Genomic DNA, 16,390 nt, shown 5'->3' on the forward strand with positions numbered 1-16,390 from the left:
AATCTATGAACAATCTTTGTCAACATAGTAAGCAACTTAGTTGATTATATTAGTAAATTGTTTTATCTAAAGAAGCTTAATATTTACATTGAACATAAATAAAGTTGGTTTGACTAAATATCATTGTTCGACTAATCACTGTCTTAGTTGATGGAACTTAGGGATTAGTTGAATCTATAAACAATCTTTGTCAATATAATAAAGTTTCATAATTTTACTGCACAAGATCTGAATGAAACTAACTAATCAACCTTTATAAGGCCAGTACAGTAATTTGACAGACGAAACTAAGACAATTTAACTAATTTCTCTTTGCCACAGAAGTCAAGATCTTGACAGGCTCATATGGTATCAAGATGACGATTACAATAAACAAGATATTGTTTGATGTAAACAAATTTTTTTTTCAGTGTACGCACCGCAATATCCAAATAGGAAATGAGAGATAATAAAATAAACGTGTATGTTTCTATGTCTTGTATAAGTACCTATATAAATAAGACGTCAATTATTTTTTTAACAAATCATCTGTACGTAAATTGAAATTCCAAGTTAATGTACAGTCGATTTCTTTCTTAGTATAGACTTTTTCGGCTCCGGGATAAGTGCATCTTCATGATAGTCAAGTCCGCCATTTTGGACCAAGTCCTAATCTATTGGACCATAGACAGGCGATAGACAAAAGATAATGCAAAAAATTTATACTTAAAATCATGACTATTAACATTGTCAAACGGTTAAATTATCTAAAAACAATGGCGGCGTACACGCTGTTATTATTTTTTAACACTGGTTACGATTCTGAATGATTAGAGAACCCAAAAAACCAGTCAAGTGTGAACACACAATAACTCAATTGTAGCGAGCACAGACAAGCTAAACTACAACTTTTGGTTACGTCTCACTCGAATGTAAAATTATTTAATTACACAATTTATTTAAAATCTCGTGCCAGATGTGTGAAATGGAAGACGGATTAACGAACGACATTTTTAAATAATTGTGACGCCATTTTTTTTTATAAATAATTCGTGTCGAGTTATTTAAAGGTAAAACCAGCATCTTATTTTGATAAGTATATTTTTGTCGTTCTTATTTTATCGAGTCCTGTGTGTCATTCAATCAATTCAACTCTCGTGGCATTATCTATCTTTGCTTTAGTTATAAAATTAATTATTAACAAATATCACGGGACACTTGATATATAGATAGATACATTTATTTATTACTTAGTGAAAATTACATTACATTCCATAAAACATGTCAAATTGAATTGAATTGACAAAAAATCTTCAAAAATAAAACAATGATCCAAATAAACTAAAAAACATAAATTTTACAAAAATACAAAAATAATAATATGTCAATAAGTAAAATGATGTCAAAGAAACAATTATGGAATACTCACGTATTCCGTGGTTAAAGTAAAACATGCAAATTGTTAAAATAATAAAAATATACAGTTCCAGAATGTGAAAAATGTCAATGTTGATACCAATTGACCCAGTCCCAAAGTAAGCAAAGCTGGTGTTATGGGTACTACTGTAGACAGCGGATAAACATGTTTAAATATAGATGGATTAATACTTAAATACTAATAAAACAACCAATTTATAATATATTTCATAAAAATACCTATCAACCTATCTGCCTTTTTGTTAGTCCTGACCTTTTTTAACAGATGTGTCTACAAACATATCGGTTATACAACGTGTTATTTTTGATTTTCGTTACCTTTAATTGAGCATCCCAGGTTCTCCAAAACACTGGTGGCCTAACTCATTATTGTTTTAAGGATAATCAAGAATTGGTGTAATTAATTATGCACAGTAGAGCAAAAAAAAAATTGTTTTTAACAAACATTTCTTTGTCTCTCTCATGTGTCACGTCAATATCCCTCGTAAATGTTGTGAATTTTACAATGAGACCTTTAACAGTTAACTGTGAACTTATATTGTGTATGAAAAAAAAAACGTTAAGGTGGCCACTGACGAGCCTTCCAACAGTCCAAATAGCGTGGCTGCATTCCAAAATCGGTCCGTGAATGTCAATTTAGCCTTTTTCGAATTCGCCAAAAAGTAAATTCACCTGGTATTTTCTATCAATGAACTGCGCCGTTAGCGAAGTCAACGGAAATCAAGAAAATACGGTGTATACCTACGAACATTGCAACTGAAATTAAAGGTTGTAAAAGTGACACCTTGACCCAAAATTGATTCGTAATGCGCAGGTAAAGAATACAAACAAATGAAAGCCCCCATTAACTCATTACACACTGATTTTAATCAACATCATGTGATTGACGCATCTCCATTTCATTAGCAAATAGCTACAAACAATTGAACATCACTGCGGACAGCAAGTGCTATAGATAAAAGATAGCAACTGACATGAACAATTTCTTTTTCAATTTATTAGTTACCAATACACTATTGAAATCTAGACAATGGCCCATTAGCCTTTAAGTTAATGTGTTTTAAGTTGGAATTGGTTTGCGATTTACGCATCGATTAATTCTTGGAATGTGTGAGGATGTTTGGGTGTGTTGTAGGTACGATTTCGAAATTGCTGGTGCTGAAGGAATGTGCTTGAATTTTGTCCTAATTAAAATTTGTCTTGAATTTTCGCGTCATTGCACTAAGCAGTTACTTTATCGTTGTTAATCATTTTGGTCCTATAGGTACAATACCCGTAAAAATATATAATAAACTAGCATGTAATACCCGCGACTCCGTCTGCGTAGAATTCGTTTCTATCCCGCTGGAACTATGCAATTTTCCAGGATAAAAACTATCCTATGTCCATCCCCGGGACTCAAACTCTGTATACCAAATGTCATCTAAATCTGTTCAGTGGTTTAGACATGATGAGGTAACAAAAAAAACAAATAAACAAACAGACTTACAAACCTTCCAATTTATAATATTAGTGTGATAGTAGGATTATTATTTGGGGCTTTGGGAGAAATATTGTCAACCCTATTAGTAAGCGGTGGCATAGATATACCGGAGTTAGCGTACCTAGATTATTTTTAAGAGAGGGTGGTGGGACCTGTTTCAAGACTCTTTGTCATTCCGTGGATATTAGGTCAAAAATGCACCATCAGCCAAATAAGTGGTCTATCAAAATTTAAACAAATTCCTATCAAATGAATATGTCGCTAAAGTCGAATTTTCAAGTGACAGACACGTTACGTCTATTGGCATTATTGTTTTATGAAATGCAAACGATTATCAACTTTAGGTTGGTAGACCACAGATTAGGCTGATGGTACCTCAATAGAACAGAGGGTACAATTAATTGAATTCGGGGTTTTTTCCTGACATTTTTTAACAAACTTAGCGTTTAAGACCTAGACTTGGTTGACCTACTTTATTACTTGTTATTTAAGTACGCGAGGACTTAGGAGGTTAAGGTGGTAGACCACATTTGGCTGATGGTAAATACACATTCTGCGTAGGACAGAAGAATTATGGACTGCATACCAATGAAAAATGTAATAATAATATTTTTCAGGCTGTAAATCATTCAGTGTTAATAAGGTTTTCAAATATACTAAGCGGACTTTTATAAAGGACCCTTTCTGCTTTATGGATATTTTGTAACACCCCGTGTATGTCCCACTGCTGGGCATAGGTCTCTTCTCAAGACAGCTTGGGATTTAATTCACGTCACGATGTCTCTCGGCTACAGCAGACCAACGATTGTGGGATGACCTTTAGATGCGTTCTCCAGCGACTGGCCTGATATACGAGTATGTACGAGTAAGTACAGACAGGGCTAGTTGGAAATCCAGGGACGACTGTACTGCAATCATCATCAAAAGCCAAAAAAATCCGGAAACTTACAATTGCCGACCGAGGCTCGAACCAGCGACCCTGCTTGGAAGGCCACGGGTCAAATCGCTAGGCTGGCAAGGCTTTTTCGGGTCGCATTGGGTACTGAGCTAAACTATATCTGCACACAATACTGTAACTCTGTTGTAACTTGGAGATTTCGAAGCGATTCAGTATAGCTTACGCGTATTGGGCCAAGAATGTGATTACACAACCCGTTCACTCGCTCAGAACGTTACCTGTTACCACTACGCTATTATAAAAGCTATAAGGTCGCAGTTACTCTGCTAAGAGATATGCTAAACCTGTCGTTGCGGAACCATTAATATTGCAACGCAAGGTTGGTCTTCTGCCGAGTTATTAGTTATATCGCTCTATTTGGAGTTAATTAACGTTTTAATAACGTTTGTTAGTTAGATGATGATGGATTGGTATCACTGGGGTCCGGTTAGCATGCTGCGTTGATCTATGGGCGGGTTGGGAAGTGATCTCTGAGTTGGATGGGTGAAGCCGTCATGCTAGTACGCGATTGTTTTTAGGTCCGATGGTGGCCTCGGCCGCGCGATTGTCAGTTGTTAATTGTTTGTTTGCATTGATTCTTTGAAGGAGTTTATTTTTAATTAACCATCTTTGAAAAGGACGAAGTTCTCGGTTCAGATTTTTTTGTATACCTAGTGAAAACATGCCCCTTTGTAATGTGTAAAGGATAGTTTTTAGGGTTACGCACCTCAGTTGGCGAAACCGGAACCTTTATAGGATTTTGTAGTCCTTCTGTTTGTCTGTTAAGAGCGTTTTTCGCAGGAAAGCGTGGAGGATGTATCAAGCTGAAATTAATCCATACTAATATTATAAATGCGAAAGTGTGTGTGTTTATTATGTTTGTCCGTCTTTCACGTCAACACGGAGCGACGGATCGACGTGATTTTTGGCATAGAGATAGCTTATGGGCCCGAGAGTGACATAGGCTACTTTTATCCCGGAAAAATGCACAGTTACCGAAGGAACAGCGCGCAAAACCGAATTCAACGCGGGCGAAGCCGCCGGCAAAAGCTAGTATTAAATACTCAAGTCTGGTACACCTTGGAGCCTAGAAAAAACAAACTTCTATTTAAGTGAGCGAAATCAAAAGATACAATCATAAATAAAAATCGGCCAAGAGCGAGTCGTACACGCCCAAGATTCCGTAACCATTACGAAAAAAACAAATAATATTTTTCCAAGGATTTCGTATTGTTAACTGAATCTTCCAAGTTTAAGTAAGTATATTTTATACCTTAGGCTGCTATTTACTCTTAAACTACTAATAATTCTCAAGCAATCTTAGCCGCTATAATTTTACTTGTAAATAAATTTTATATATTTACTACCATTCTGAATTTTTTCAAATTTTTCCACCCAACAGTTTAGATTTTAGAGAGGGATGGGGGGGGACGCTCGATTTCAATGAAAATTTGCACTTTAAAGTTGAATATTTCGCAAACCGATCACTGAATAGAAAAATTGTCTGGCAACCCCCCAATGGGTTTAAAAGACCTATCCAACGATACGACACAATATAGGGTTAGACGAGAAAAAAAAACACCCTACTTTACGTCTATGGGAGGTACCCTAAAAAATACCACTTTTTGGCCTTTTTGTGAATCCATTACTATATACAAATTAGGACTAATTTTTAGAACAAAGTCAACAAAGTCTCTATCTTACCCAATTTAGGCTACAACAAGACATGAATGTCAAAAAAACTACCAGGGTTCCTAGCTGAGAGAACCGGAAACCTCAACGAGGTTTTCAATTGACGCAGATCTTTATTAAATGACATTATAATCAAAGTATTTAATACAAATTTTTTAAAGGTAGGTTGCTATGAAATGACGCTACGGGATCTAGTAGATCGGGTAGTCGGAACAGGCTAGTACACAATAGACAACTGTAAACTTCTATATAAACAACAGTTATGTCGTAATTATAAATATTACCTAACTTATAGTTAACGAAGTGGTAACCGTCAAACTAACCAAGATTACCTACATTAGTACAGTCAACTACAAAAATATCGATACGGCTTAAGAGCCAGTACAGACGGACAGCATTCCAGCTGCAACGTAACTGCCATACATTTCAATCGCAGTCAGAGTGCAGTTGTGTTGACTGCAATCGAACTGTAACGAAAAATGTACGGGCTGTCTGCACTGACCCTAAGTTGGAAAATAGTCCGTCTGCACTGATCCTAAGTTACAAAAATATGTACACACGACCTTAATCATTTTTGTAACTTCGGTCGTGTCGATCTTTTTGTAGTTGACTGTACCAACATTAACAGTTCAACACGGATTATAGCCGTATTTATTACCACCCGAACATAAAATCACTATTGATAACATATTTATACTAAGTATATGATAATGCATTGACTGAAATTAAATGAAAATTTATAAAGCATCTAAACTAGTGGTTTCAAACAAGCTTCATAAATTACTATTTGGTTGTAGCTCTATTTTAATATGGTAATAGGTATTACTTAATAATTCTAAAGCTCGATCAAAGAGCACAGACTTGTATTATACTGCCAAGTTGAAAAGAAAATATCGTCTGTTGATTTAGTTGGTGTTTTATGGTCATCTCAATTTGTCCGGCTTGGATTCTTAATTTATTTTATGTGCTGAGCAAATCTCGGGAAGGAAGAGCTAGATGACTCATTGAAGTTTAAGCTGCAATGGAGTTTGTGAATTATTTTCAAAGTTGTTTATGGCTTGAGACGGGGTGTTTGGGGCACTCTGCCAAATATTACGCGGAGTTTATTGCTGCTCGCGGGGAGCCAGTTGTCTTAATTCAGGCGACTGTTAATTATGTGCGGAAAAGTATCCCTTGAGTTTGGGATAATTGTCTATGGTGCGTTAGTATCGCAAAGTTTAGCCGTAAGTAATGATTATACTTAGTAATGGACATTCAACGGCGCGGAGGTCGAGTCTGGATGAGACGGGCACAAGATCGCCAAGAGTGGAAGAAGATGGAAGAGGCGGATACCCAATTGGTGGATACCCAAGTTTAGATTGCCAAAAGGCCACCATGATGATGATGATGGCGAATGATTATAGACATAATTGGAATAATATTTTTACAATTCAGTAATGTTTTTAGACACCCAGTATTTGGAAGTAGTCTAATCTAAATAATTAATAGGCGTATGTAGGGGTGCAATCCCAGAATAGCTAGAGCTCTTGCAAGGATTTGAGTTGCGACTCTGCTTCGTCGTATCGGCCATGGTATCTTATGTTGGCCTATAAATACGTCTCAGAATGAGAGTGCTTGGGCTGTATATTGCCACGCAGGTCCAATGGGGAATGGGAACTTCATATAAACACTACTGAATTTCTTCGTTGGTGTGTGAAGATTTCCTAAAGTTCCTCCTTCACCGTAAAGCATGTAAAAATTAAAAAACTCAGAGGTGCCAGCCTGGACTCGAACTCATAACCTCTGCTTAAGATGCCACCACGACTGTCAAGCGACTTTAGTTTAATTAAATAAACTCTCTTCAAACTAGTCTTCCCTAATCAAAATTCAGGTTCTTTAGCTTTCGTTTTATTAATTAGAGTCTCGGAGCCTAGCACGCTAGCTTTTGTAGCAGACATAAAGCACATATCCCTTTCTAACCAGTTAGCACGTGTAAGGGACGGTTGCTTTATGTCGACATACTAAGAGCGCTAGGTCTGGACGGGTCCTAGAAAGCTTGACCCCGGGACACCGCTTATGCAGATAGTCCACGATAAATTATACTATCATTAGGTATTTGAAAGATGATAAATAAGATTTAATGCTGTAAATACACACCATAGAAAACATGCAGTATTTTGTACTTTAATATTATTTGTGCGAGAAGCCGAGGTGGCCGAGTGGTTTGACCTTTTGCCTCTAAGCAGAGGATCATGGGTTCAAACCCCGGCTCGCACCTCTGAGTTTTTTAAAATTTGAGAGCTTTACGGTGAAGGAAACCTGCACAAACCTGCTAAGCAATTTAATGGTGTGTGTGAAGTTCCCAATCCGCACTGGGCCTCGCTAGTGGGAACAACGGCCCAAGCCCTCTTATTCTGAGAGGAGGCCTGTGACCAGCAGTGGGACGTATATTGGCTGGGATGATGATGATGATAATTGGTGCTCGCAGACACCATTGAAATTGGCATTGAAGTGCATCCTTACCCATAGTGATCATATTAAGTAAATCAAGTACACAAATGTGTTGTGAAGGAGAAATTGATCGTAGTTGGGATACGAATGGTCTGAACGAGCCCGGGGCATATCTCCTACCAGATGGACCGATCAAATAAGAGACTCCCAAGTCCCCGAGGTTTAGCTTCGTCGTCAGGGCCGCGATGGACAGAAGCTGATTGAAATAAATAATCCATTCCAAATGTAGACCACCCGTTGATGACCACGATCCTCAGTCATGAGGGAACGACAGAGAGAATAAGATGTGGGTGTTTTTACAGATATATTCAGTAAGATTCTTCTGCATCATCAGCTGAAAAATATTCAATTCTGAACAAAAGCTTCCCCACTAGAACGTCACAATAAACTACTAATTGCCATCTGCATTAGACGACCAGATGGACTAGTGGTTAGAGAACCTGACTACGAAGCTTGCGGTCCCGGGTTCGATTCCCGTGTCGGGGCAGATATTTGTATGAAAAATACGAATGTTTGTTCTCGGGTCTTGGGTGTTTAATATGTATTTAAGTATGTGTCTATTTATATAATTATATTTATCCGTTGCTTAGTGCCCATAACACAAGCTTTGCTAAGCTTACTTTGGGACTAGGTCAATTGGTGTGAATTGTCCCGTGATATTTATATTTATTTATTTGTTAATCGTTCAGAACTATATACCGCGATGTCATCGGTTCACATAGTATAGCAAGCGTTTTCAACCTTTTGGTTCTAACTAAGTTGGACTGGCGCGTAGAGTACCTAAATAATATGATGAATACTCGTAACATAACGGACTACTAGCTTTAATTACTGAGAACCGTTTTATCGAAAAAATATAACAATTACCTTTACTAATGGGGAGTTATTAATTTTTAAAAAATTTTCGAGCAGCAATGTAATGCAAACATTTATTTGACGTTTCAGAGAGGCAGCAAACGTTAGTGTCAGTTACTGCTTTGTTACCGATACATTGCGTGCCGAATTTATGAAAAAAAAATATATATTTTATTTAACTAGAAACACTAATTTACGTTTATTAGGGTTTATGCTTTCAACAGAAGGTTTTGTCTGAAATTCCCATGGGATAGCTGCCTTATTTTGTATTTCCATGGGAATGAAAGTTGACAAAAAATCACCACGCGACCGAAGCTTCTCAATGTCAAATGTGGCGTCGCTTGTGTTTAAACGGGAAAGCGTGCCTAATTAGTAAAAACATTTACGATCAAATCTAAATGAACCTAATTCTACAACAAGCTCGTATCATATCGAATTATCGATTGAAGAGCCGCCATGTTTAGTAACATCACTAACAACCTGCATCAGGGCAACCGATTGCAATGACTCAAAAACAACTTTAAACACACGGAGTTTGGTTCATTTTACTTGTTAAATTTTAGTTTCTCGATCTTATTATATAAACAGTCATTTGTTAATTTATTATTTAGACGTTGTTATTACAGATTTTTCATCGATAAACGTTTAAAAATCCAATTTGTGATATCAGAGTTTTGGATAATTTAAAAATGTAACGTGACCCGTCGGTTTAGTATCTTTTTAATTAATGATATATCTTTGAGAATAGCTTCGGTGTTGCAATATTGGTCATTGTGGCGTGAAAATTATGGATAATATTTACATAAATGCAATCCGGAGGTAACACAGGTTAGACGTAACTTGATATGTTTATTGTATTTAATTTGTGAATTGATCTTAAGGTTATTGTTTATTAACTAGTGATGATTTATGATAACTACTAGTATTTTACGATTAACGAAAACATATTTAGACCTGTAACCGTTTTTCAATTCGGTTTTTCCGATGTATAGATAATGTTATGAATTTCTAAAGGTTTATAGGTTAAAATGTTCTGAAGGTTTAAATTAAGGAAAGTATTTTGGACGGAGAAAAAATATTTGAATTTTCATCCTCTTTGGCTGTCGGTGGCTGATTGGCGCAAGTTCTTTGCTGCGCGCCTTCGCCTGTAAAAAAAGGCAGCTGTCAGCGAGACACGGACAATGAAATTTCGGTACATGTAATATTGGTGCGGATTCGATTTGTAGCATTCGACATGGCGGATGTAGACTATATCTAATTTTGGTATTTCTGCTTCTTTGGCTAGTTGAAGTATAATTTTGATAGTGTTTTATGCGGCGATTAACCTTAACAGTGAATAGTGATCACAAAATTCTATATTGCTCTCGTGTCTGTCATTTTTTAATGCGCAAGTTGTCTCCGCGTGGTTTCTGGAATTTTGCTATCAAGTTGCAAAAACTACAATCACCGTACAACATGAGGAAGAAGAATATCTTAAATATATCTTTAATTTAACTGACATTGGCCCAAGCCTTTAAGGCCGCCATTGAGGGGAATAATAATAACAATATTAGTGCGTTTTGTTCTCGGCTTTGCTAAATAAATGATATATAGATATTGTAAAGATACTCAGCGGCACAAAATTTGGCCCACTCTACATACAAAATTACCTATTACTGCATACATTTAAGGGCCAGGTTTTCTGCCGTTTAGTATAGTTTTTTGTAAACGCCTTTCGGCTGACCATGACGACGAAGACAACGGGCAAGGCTCGCGCCAACGACGATAAAATGGTCAGTAACACCGCTTGTTCCAATTAGGCGGGTAGGTATTAATCGGCGTGCGTGCGTTATGTCGGCGGCGGGCACGCGAGCGCAGGCGCAGGCCCGCGGCCCACACTAGATGTTTTTATACTAACAACTGCAAATATAACGTTGATGTAATTGTATTGGTTCCTTTATCCAAGTGGTTGTTTGGAAGAGATCGCTTTTAAGAGATAAGACTACTTATTGTCTACACTGAATTTTGATTCTGTTTGTACTAATTTGTGGTGTGCAATGAAGAATATCTGTATTGTATTATATTTATATTATGTAACCGAACCAACTTAGAAAAGTTAATACTTACATGGACATTTTCAATATGTCAAAACTAAACCAATGATTTATATTTTTTAGGAGTGTAGGCCACTTTATTTTTTCAGGTAAATTTAGTTTCATCTCCCTTGCTACGGCTTGGGTCTAATTTCAGCAATGGTAGTTAATAAAACATGCCTTGACAGTAAATAAATAAAAATCAAGGTAGTTTTGAAGGACGGTTAAAAAATTTATTAATAATTTGTGGGTAGTTTTGTTTTGTTTCATAAAACGTATGTGGGTACTTGGGGAGTTGCAGTGACAAGTTAAAACGGTGGTTGTGGTTCGTTAGTCTAACAACTGGTAGCATGGTGTACGGTTGTGTCACTCTGAAGATGAGCTCTGGTTGAGTTCGAAACGCGTCAGTGTAGTGTGGTGGTGGTGGTGATAGATGGGTTTGTGTGATTTGTGTGTGTTCTTACAGTGTGGAGGTGGAGGAACTGCATGAACACGTATATGCATAAGCTTAGCTATCGTAAGGTCGCGGGTGAGCAAGGAAATTCTTTTAGTTCACTTTATATCCGCCGCCCTATGTAACTTTCTAAAATAATTTTCTCGTTGAAATCTGCCGCCCCTAGGCCGCGGCCTTTACGGCCTATTGACAAATCCAGGACGTGAAGAACCAACTATCGATTAAGTACCTAAACTAAGTATTTTTCGATTTATAAAATCGGATCAAAATCCATAATAATACCACAGACAGACGGTGGACCCCTTTTTTTGCGTCAGGGGTTAAAAACGATACTACTTATATGAGTATAATATAAAACAGTTTCCGTATTTTTCACCTCCTAAAGTGGCTAAAAAGCCCGAAATTTCGCAAACGAAGACATAATTAAGCAATTTTTGGTAAGTCTATAATATTGATGAAGTAACTTGTACTTTTTTAATTTATTTTCCTATTGAGGATGGAACATGTACCTATTACATTTTCTCTGTCTCTGTTTTATGTATTGCGCAATATGTGGAGTTGATATCGTATTTTAAGATTGGATGTTCCACAAAAAACCCCTAGTGTGGCCCGTCTGCGCACTGAACCGTGTAGATCGCTAACCACTCGATTCGTCACAAAATATAAAAACTATAGCAATCGGTACCATCCCGTAACCTGCCATTAACGCATACCTGTCATTACAACACTGTTGTTCGTTTGTTCACACTTCATTTGACGAGGAATTTATATATTAATATCGTTTTATTGCGTTATTGCCGAGGTTAACTCGATGTTATGAACGAGGTATCTTTTAGTTCCTGGTATCGTCTGTAAGTTTATTTCTAAGGTTTCGATGTTCCTATTGTATAAAATTTATAGAGCAAAACGTCATGGTCAATGTTTACAACCATATGTTATCTCTTATAAAATTTCGTCCATATAGAATCTATATTATTGATCGTTATCCATGGGTCCTTTGACAAAAAGTTACTAATACAAGATCTATAATGTTTTTCCATTGTATTTTGCCGGATAGTTCGTTTTTTTGCTTTCTCAATAAGCTTTAGTAAACTTCAGTAAGTTAGTTGAGATAGAAAGATAAATACGATTTTTTCCGATAAAAAAACATTATTTTATTCACTAACATCTGTACTTAGCTAAGGCGCTAGTATTATAAAATTAAGGATTATATCATTATCATCATCATCATCATCATGTCAGCCGAAAGACGTCCACTGCTGGACATAGGCCTCCCAAGGCTCTCCACTCAGACCGGTCTTGTATTGTGTATCTCGGTATTGTGGTCTTGTGTTCTTGTGCTTGGTCAGGCATTTTCCCCCCAAGGTACAAGATATAAAATTAATGGATTATATTATGGGCAGAGAATTTTAGAAATAATTTCGATACGCATTGGCGGTTCATGCTTCATTTATCGTTGTGTTAAGTATTTTGATATGTAAGTAAATAATTAAATAACATTGTAGATCTAGAAAAACTTTTTGAAATTATCTCTAGATCCATTTGTTTGGAAAATAAGTGAAGCGGTTTTTTGTTTGCCACGCAATGTATTTAATAATTTTTGATTGAAAAATGTAAGCGATTAATTTGAACATTTGGTAAATTAAATATTATAACTGGCAATAAATATTGGAATAACACGACCGCGGCAACATTTTCATCTGCATGACAAATAATTAATGACTTTATAGATATCATCCAAATCCATACAAATTACCTTATTGGTTATCGTGTGCGCACGCGCAACGATTGCGTAACAGTGACCAAAAGCTTAACGTACTTTCCGTGATTAAGTACCAAGAATCTAATGATGTACTTATATACAAGGTGTTTTAAAATGAATCCGGAATATTTCAGCAGATAGTCGGATGGTTTCATCATCCCATCATCATCATCCGAGTCTATATAATTACGTGCCACTGCTGAGCACAGGCCTCCTCTCAGAATGAGAGAGATTAGGCTGTAGTTCCCAGTGCGGATTGGGAACTTTACACACACCATTGAATTGCTCCGCAGGTTTATGAAGTTTTCTTCACGATGTTTTCCTTCACCGACTTCACCGTAAATCTTGTTGGAAATTTCAAATGTAATTTTGCATATGAATTTCGAAAACCGAGTTGCGAGCTCGGCTTTGAACCCACGATCCTCTGAGAAGCCACAATAGTCAAACCACTAAGCTACCACAGCTACATACGGGGATGGTTGGGTTATGTTAGTGCGACTGAACACCCTTGTAAAGCATCATGGAAAAGTATATCTTTACTGTGGGTACACAAAGAATCAAAAGATATACTTTTTCTACCTGTTTGCGGGCAATATCAACTTCCGTGACAAATTTAGAGATCTACCGGCGATGGTTTATGTCCGTCCGTCTGATTGATTAACGTCCCGGCCGCTAATTAGCGCTTTGTTCTAGCCGACGGATGCAAGTACAGTCGGCCGAGTATCTTAGTAAATGCATGGATTAAAAAAGTCTGCTAAACCTTAAAAACAATTGGTACATACCTTCGATTATAACTTCAATCGTTTTGGGAGACAGATACAATCATATAAGTATCTAAATTTTGTTAAGTTGTTACCGCCAAATTTGGCAGCTATTTCCTTACTATTTCTGTCCTTTAACTTACTCGTACTTACTTTTAGATCGTACCTAGTGGGATGACAGCTGTCGTGTCAAATATGACAGTAGGTAATAAAATGTAGCAACCAATTTTTAGGTCTAAATAAAAAAATGCTTAATTGTCATGCTGAGAGAGATAGAAATTCATAACTGTGTTTAGATACTATTTTTGTATGTTAATACTGTCAAATTAGGTAAGTATACTTTTTTAAATAATGTTTTATGATTATGATTTTTGAGATGTACCTAAGGTTTGCAAGGCAATACTATTTACCTACCTAGCGCTACCTTCGATTATAACTTCAATCGTTTTGGGAGACAGATACAATCATATAAGTATCTAAATTTTGTTAAGTTGTTACTACCAAATTTGGCAGCTATTTCCCTTTCTATTTCTGTCCTTTAACTTACTCGTACTTACATTTAGATTTTACCTAGTGGGATGACAGCTGTCGTGTCAAATATGGCAGTAATAAAAAAAAATGTAGCAACCAATTTATAGGTCTAAATAAAAAAAATGCTTAATTGTCATGCTGAGAGAGATAGAAATTCATAACTGTGTTTAGATACTATTTTTGTATGTTAATACTGTCAAATTAGGTAAGTAATGTTTTATGATTATGATTTTTGAGATGTACCTAAGGTTTGCTAGGCAATACTATTTACCTACCTAGCGCCTTGACAGTTTTAAACAGTACTTAAATAAAAACGCCAGGTAAAATCAATACAAAATATTAATTTCGCATCAACCAATAGAAGTCGACTGTACTTCCCGCACTATCAGACAATATTTTTTTTATTGTGACATATTGGTTGCCAGTGCAGCGAAATCGTGTCCGAATGTGGGTGTCATAGAAACCGGGAAATTAATGATGATTACTTCTTAATGCCTCAGGAATTAACTTTACCAACTTTATTTTACCGCCAAGAACTCTCTTCTAAACTACTGGCATAAACCAATTAGTAAGAAAAAAGTAAGTATATTATATTTTAGGTTTTAATAACTTTGTACAGGTGTTATGAGAATATCATAGCTTACTCTTACGCAATAAAATGATCCATTTTTCGGTGTGGCAACATTGTCGACGCGAATTTCGGCGCTCATTTGTCTGTGATTTATTTGGTGAAGATGTTTTATTATTTAGTCCATTGCGCAAGTTAGCAAGCTTAATCAGCTGATAAGTTTTGACAGTTCGCTAATGGGAATTTCAAACCGCTTACGACATAAGCTTTTAAACTTTTACCAGAGCTTGCTTAACTTAATTAGGTAATTATGATTGACTTGAAATAGAAGTTTGATACTTTGTTTCTTGATGAAATTGAACTGAGAACTCTCGTTTTGTAGTAGCTTATGCTCATTAAAGTGAGTCATTGGGATATATTTAATATTATATTATATAAGATTCGGTTTTATACCGTCATTGAAAGTTTTGACTTCAACAGATACCTACCTACCTTTTATGTATCAACAAGGCAACTATGAAATAAATTATTATAATAGCCGAAGCCCGCGACTTCGTCGAAATATCCTATGTTTTAATCCTCATCATACAAGTCCGAAAATCTGTTCTTCAATTATTCACATTTAGGGGCTGTTTCACCATCCATTGATTAGTGTTAACTGTGATGCCGTCTCTATTTGTTTTGATCGAATAGACGGAGACGGGATCACATTTAACCGTCAGTTAACACTAATCAATGGATGGTGAAGCAGCCCCTTATTAAATTAATAGGAATATGTTGACCCCATGCTGCATGCACGGAGACAGACCTAATACTTACTAACAAAGTGCTACTAACAAATATAATTTATTAGATAAGGCATAAGTCATAAGGCATTTTATTTATATGCTAAAAATACTAACCTAACATAGATGTGAGTGAAAGCTGGCTGTGAGCGAAGGTAAGGATGCGCAAACCGGACTCGCCAAGAAAGCGGTTTGTCGTATATGGCCAAGGGATAAGCTAGATTTTATTGGGTATTTCGATAGAATAGGTTTACTTGTCATTATAATGAACCAGTCTCTAACCGCGGCTTTACCACTAAGCCTGGCAGTTGAATTTAAATTCCAAGATTTTACTAAATTTTCAAATATATCACGGTCCCTCTTCATTTACTTCGCATAATGGAAAATGCATATGCAAAATTGTATGTCTTTAAACTTAGCGGGCTAGATTACATGCGCAAGACCCGATCCCTAGAGAATATTAATAGAAAAGCTATCTATGTGTTATTACGCAGATCCAGCTATCTGCTTACCAAATTTCACCTGGATCCGTTCAGCTGTTTTATTGTAAAGAAACACACAAACTACTAGGATTTAGATATGTT

Source organism: Choristoneura fumiferana, chromosome 9 (assembly GCF_025370935.1).
Source record: "Choristoneura fumiferana chromosome 9, NRCan_CFum_1, whole genome shotgun sequence".
NCBI classification, from domain to species: domain Eukaryota; kingdom Metazoa; phylum Arthropoda; class Insecta; order Lepidoptera; family Tortricidae; genus Choristoneura; species Choristoneura fumiferana.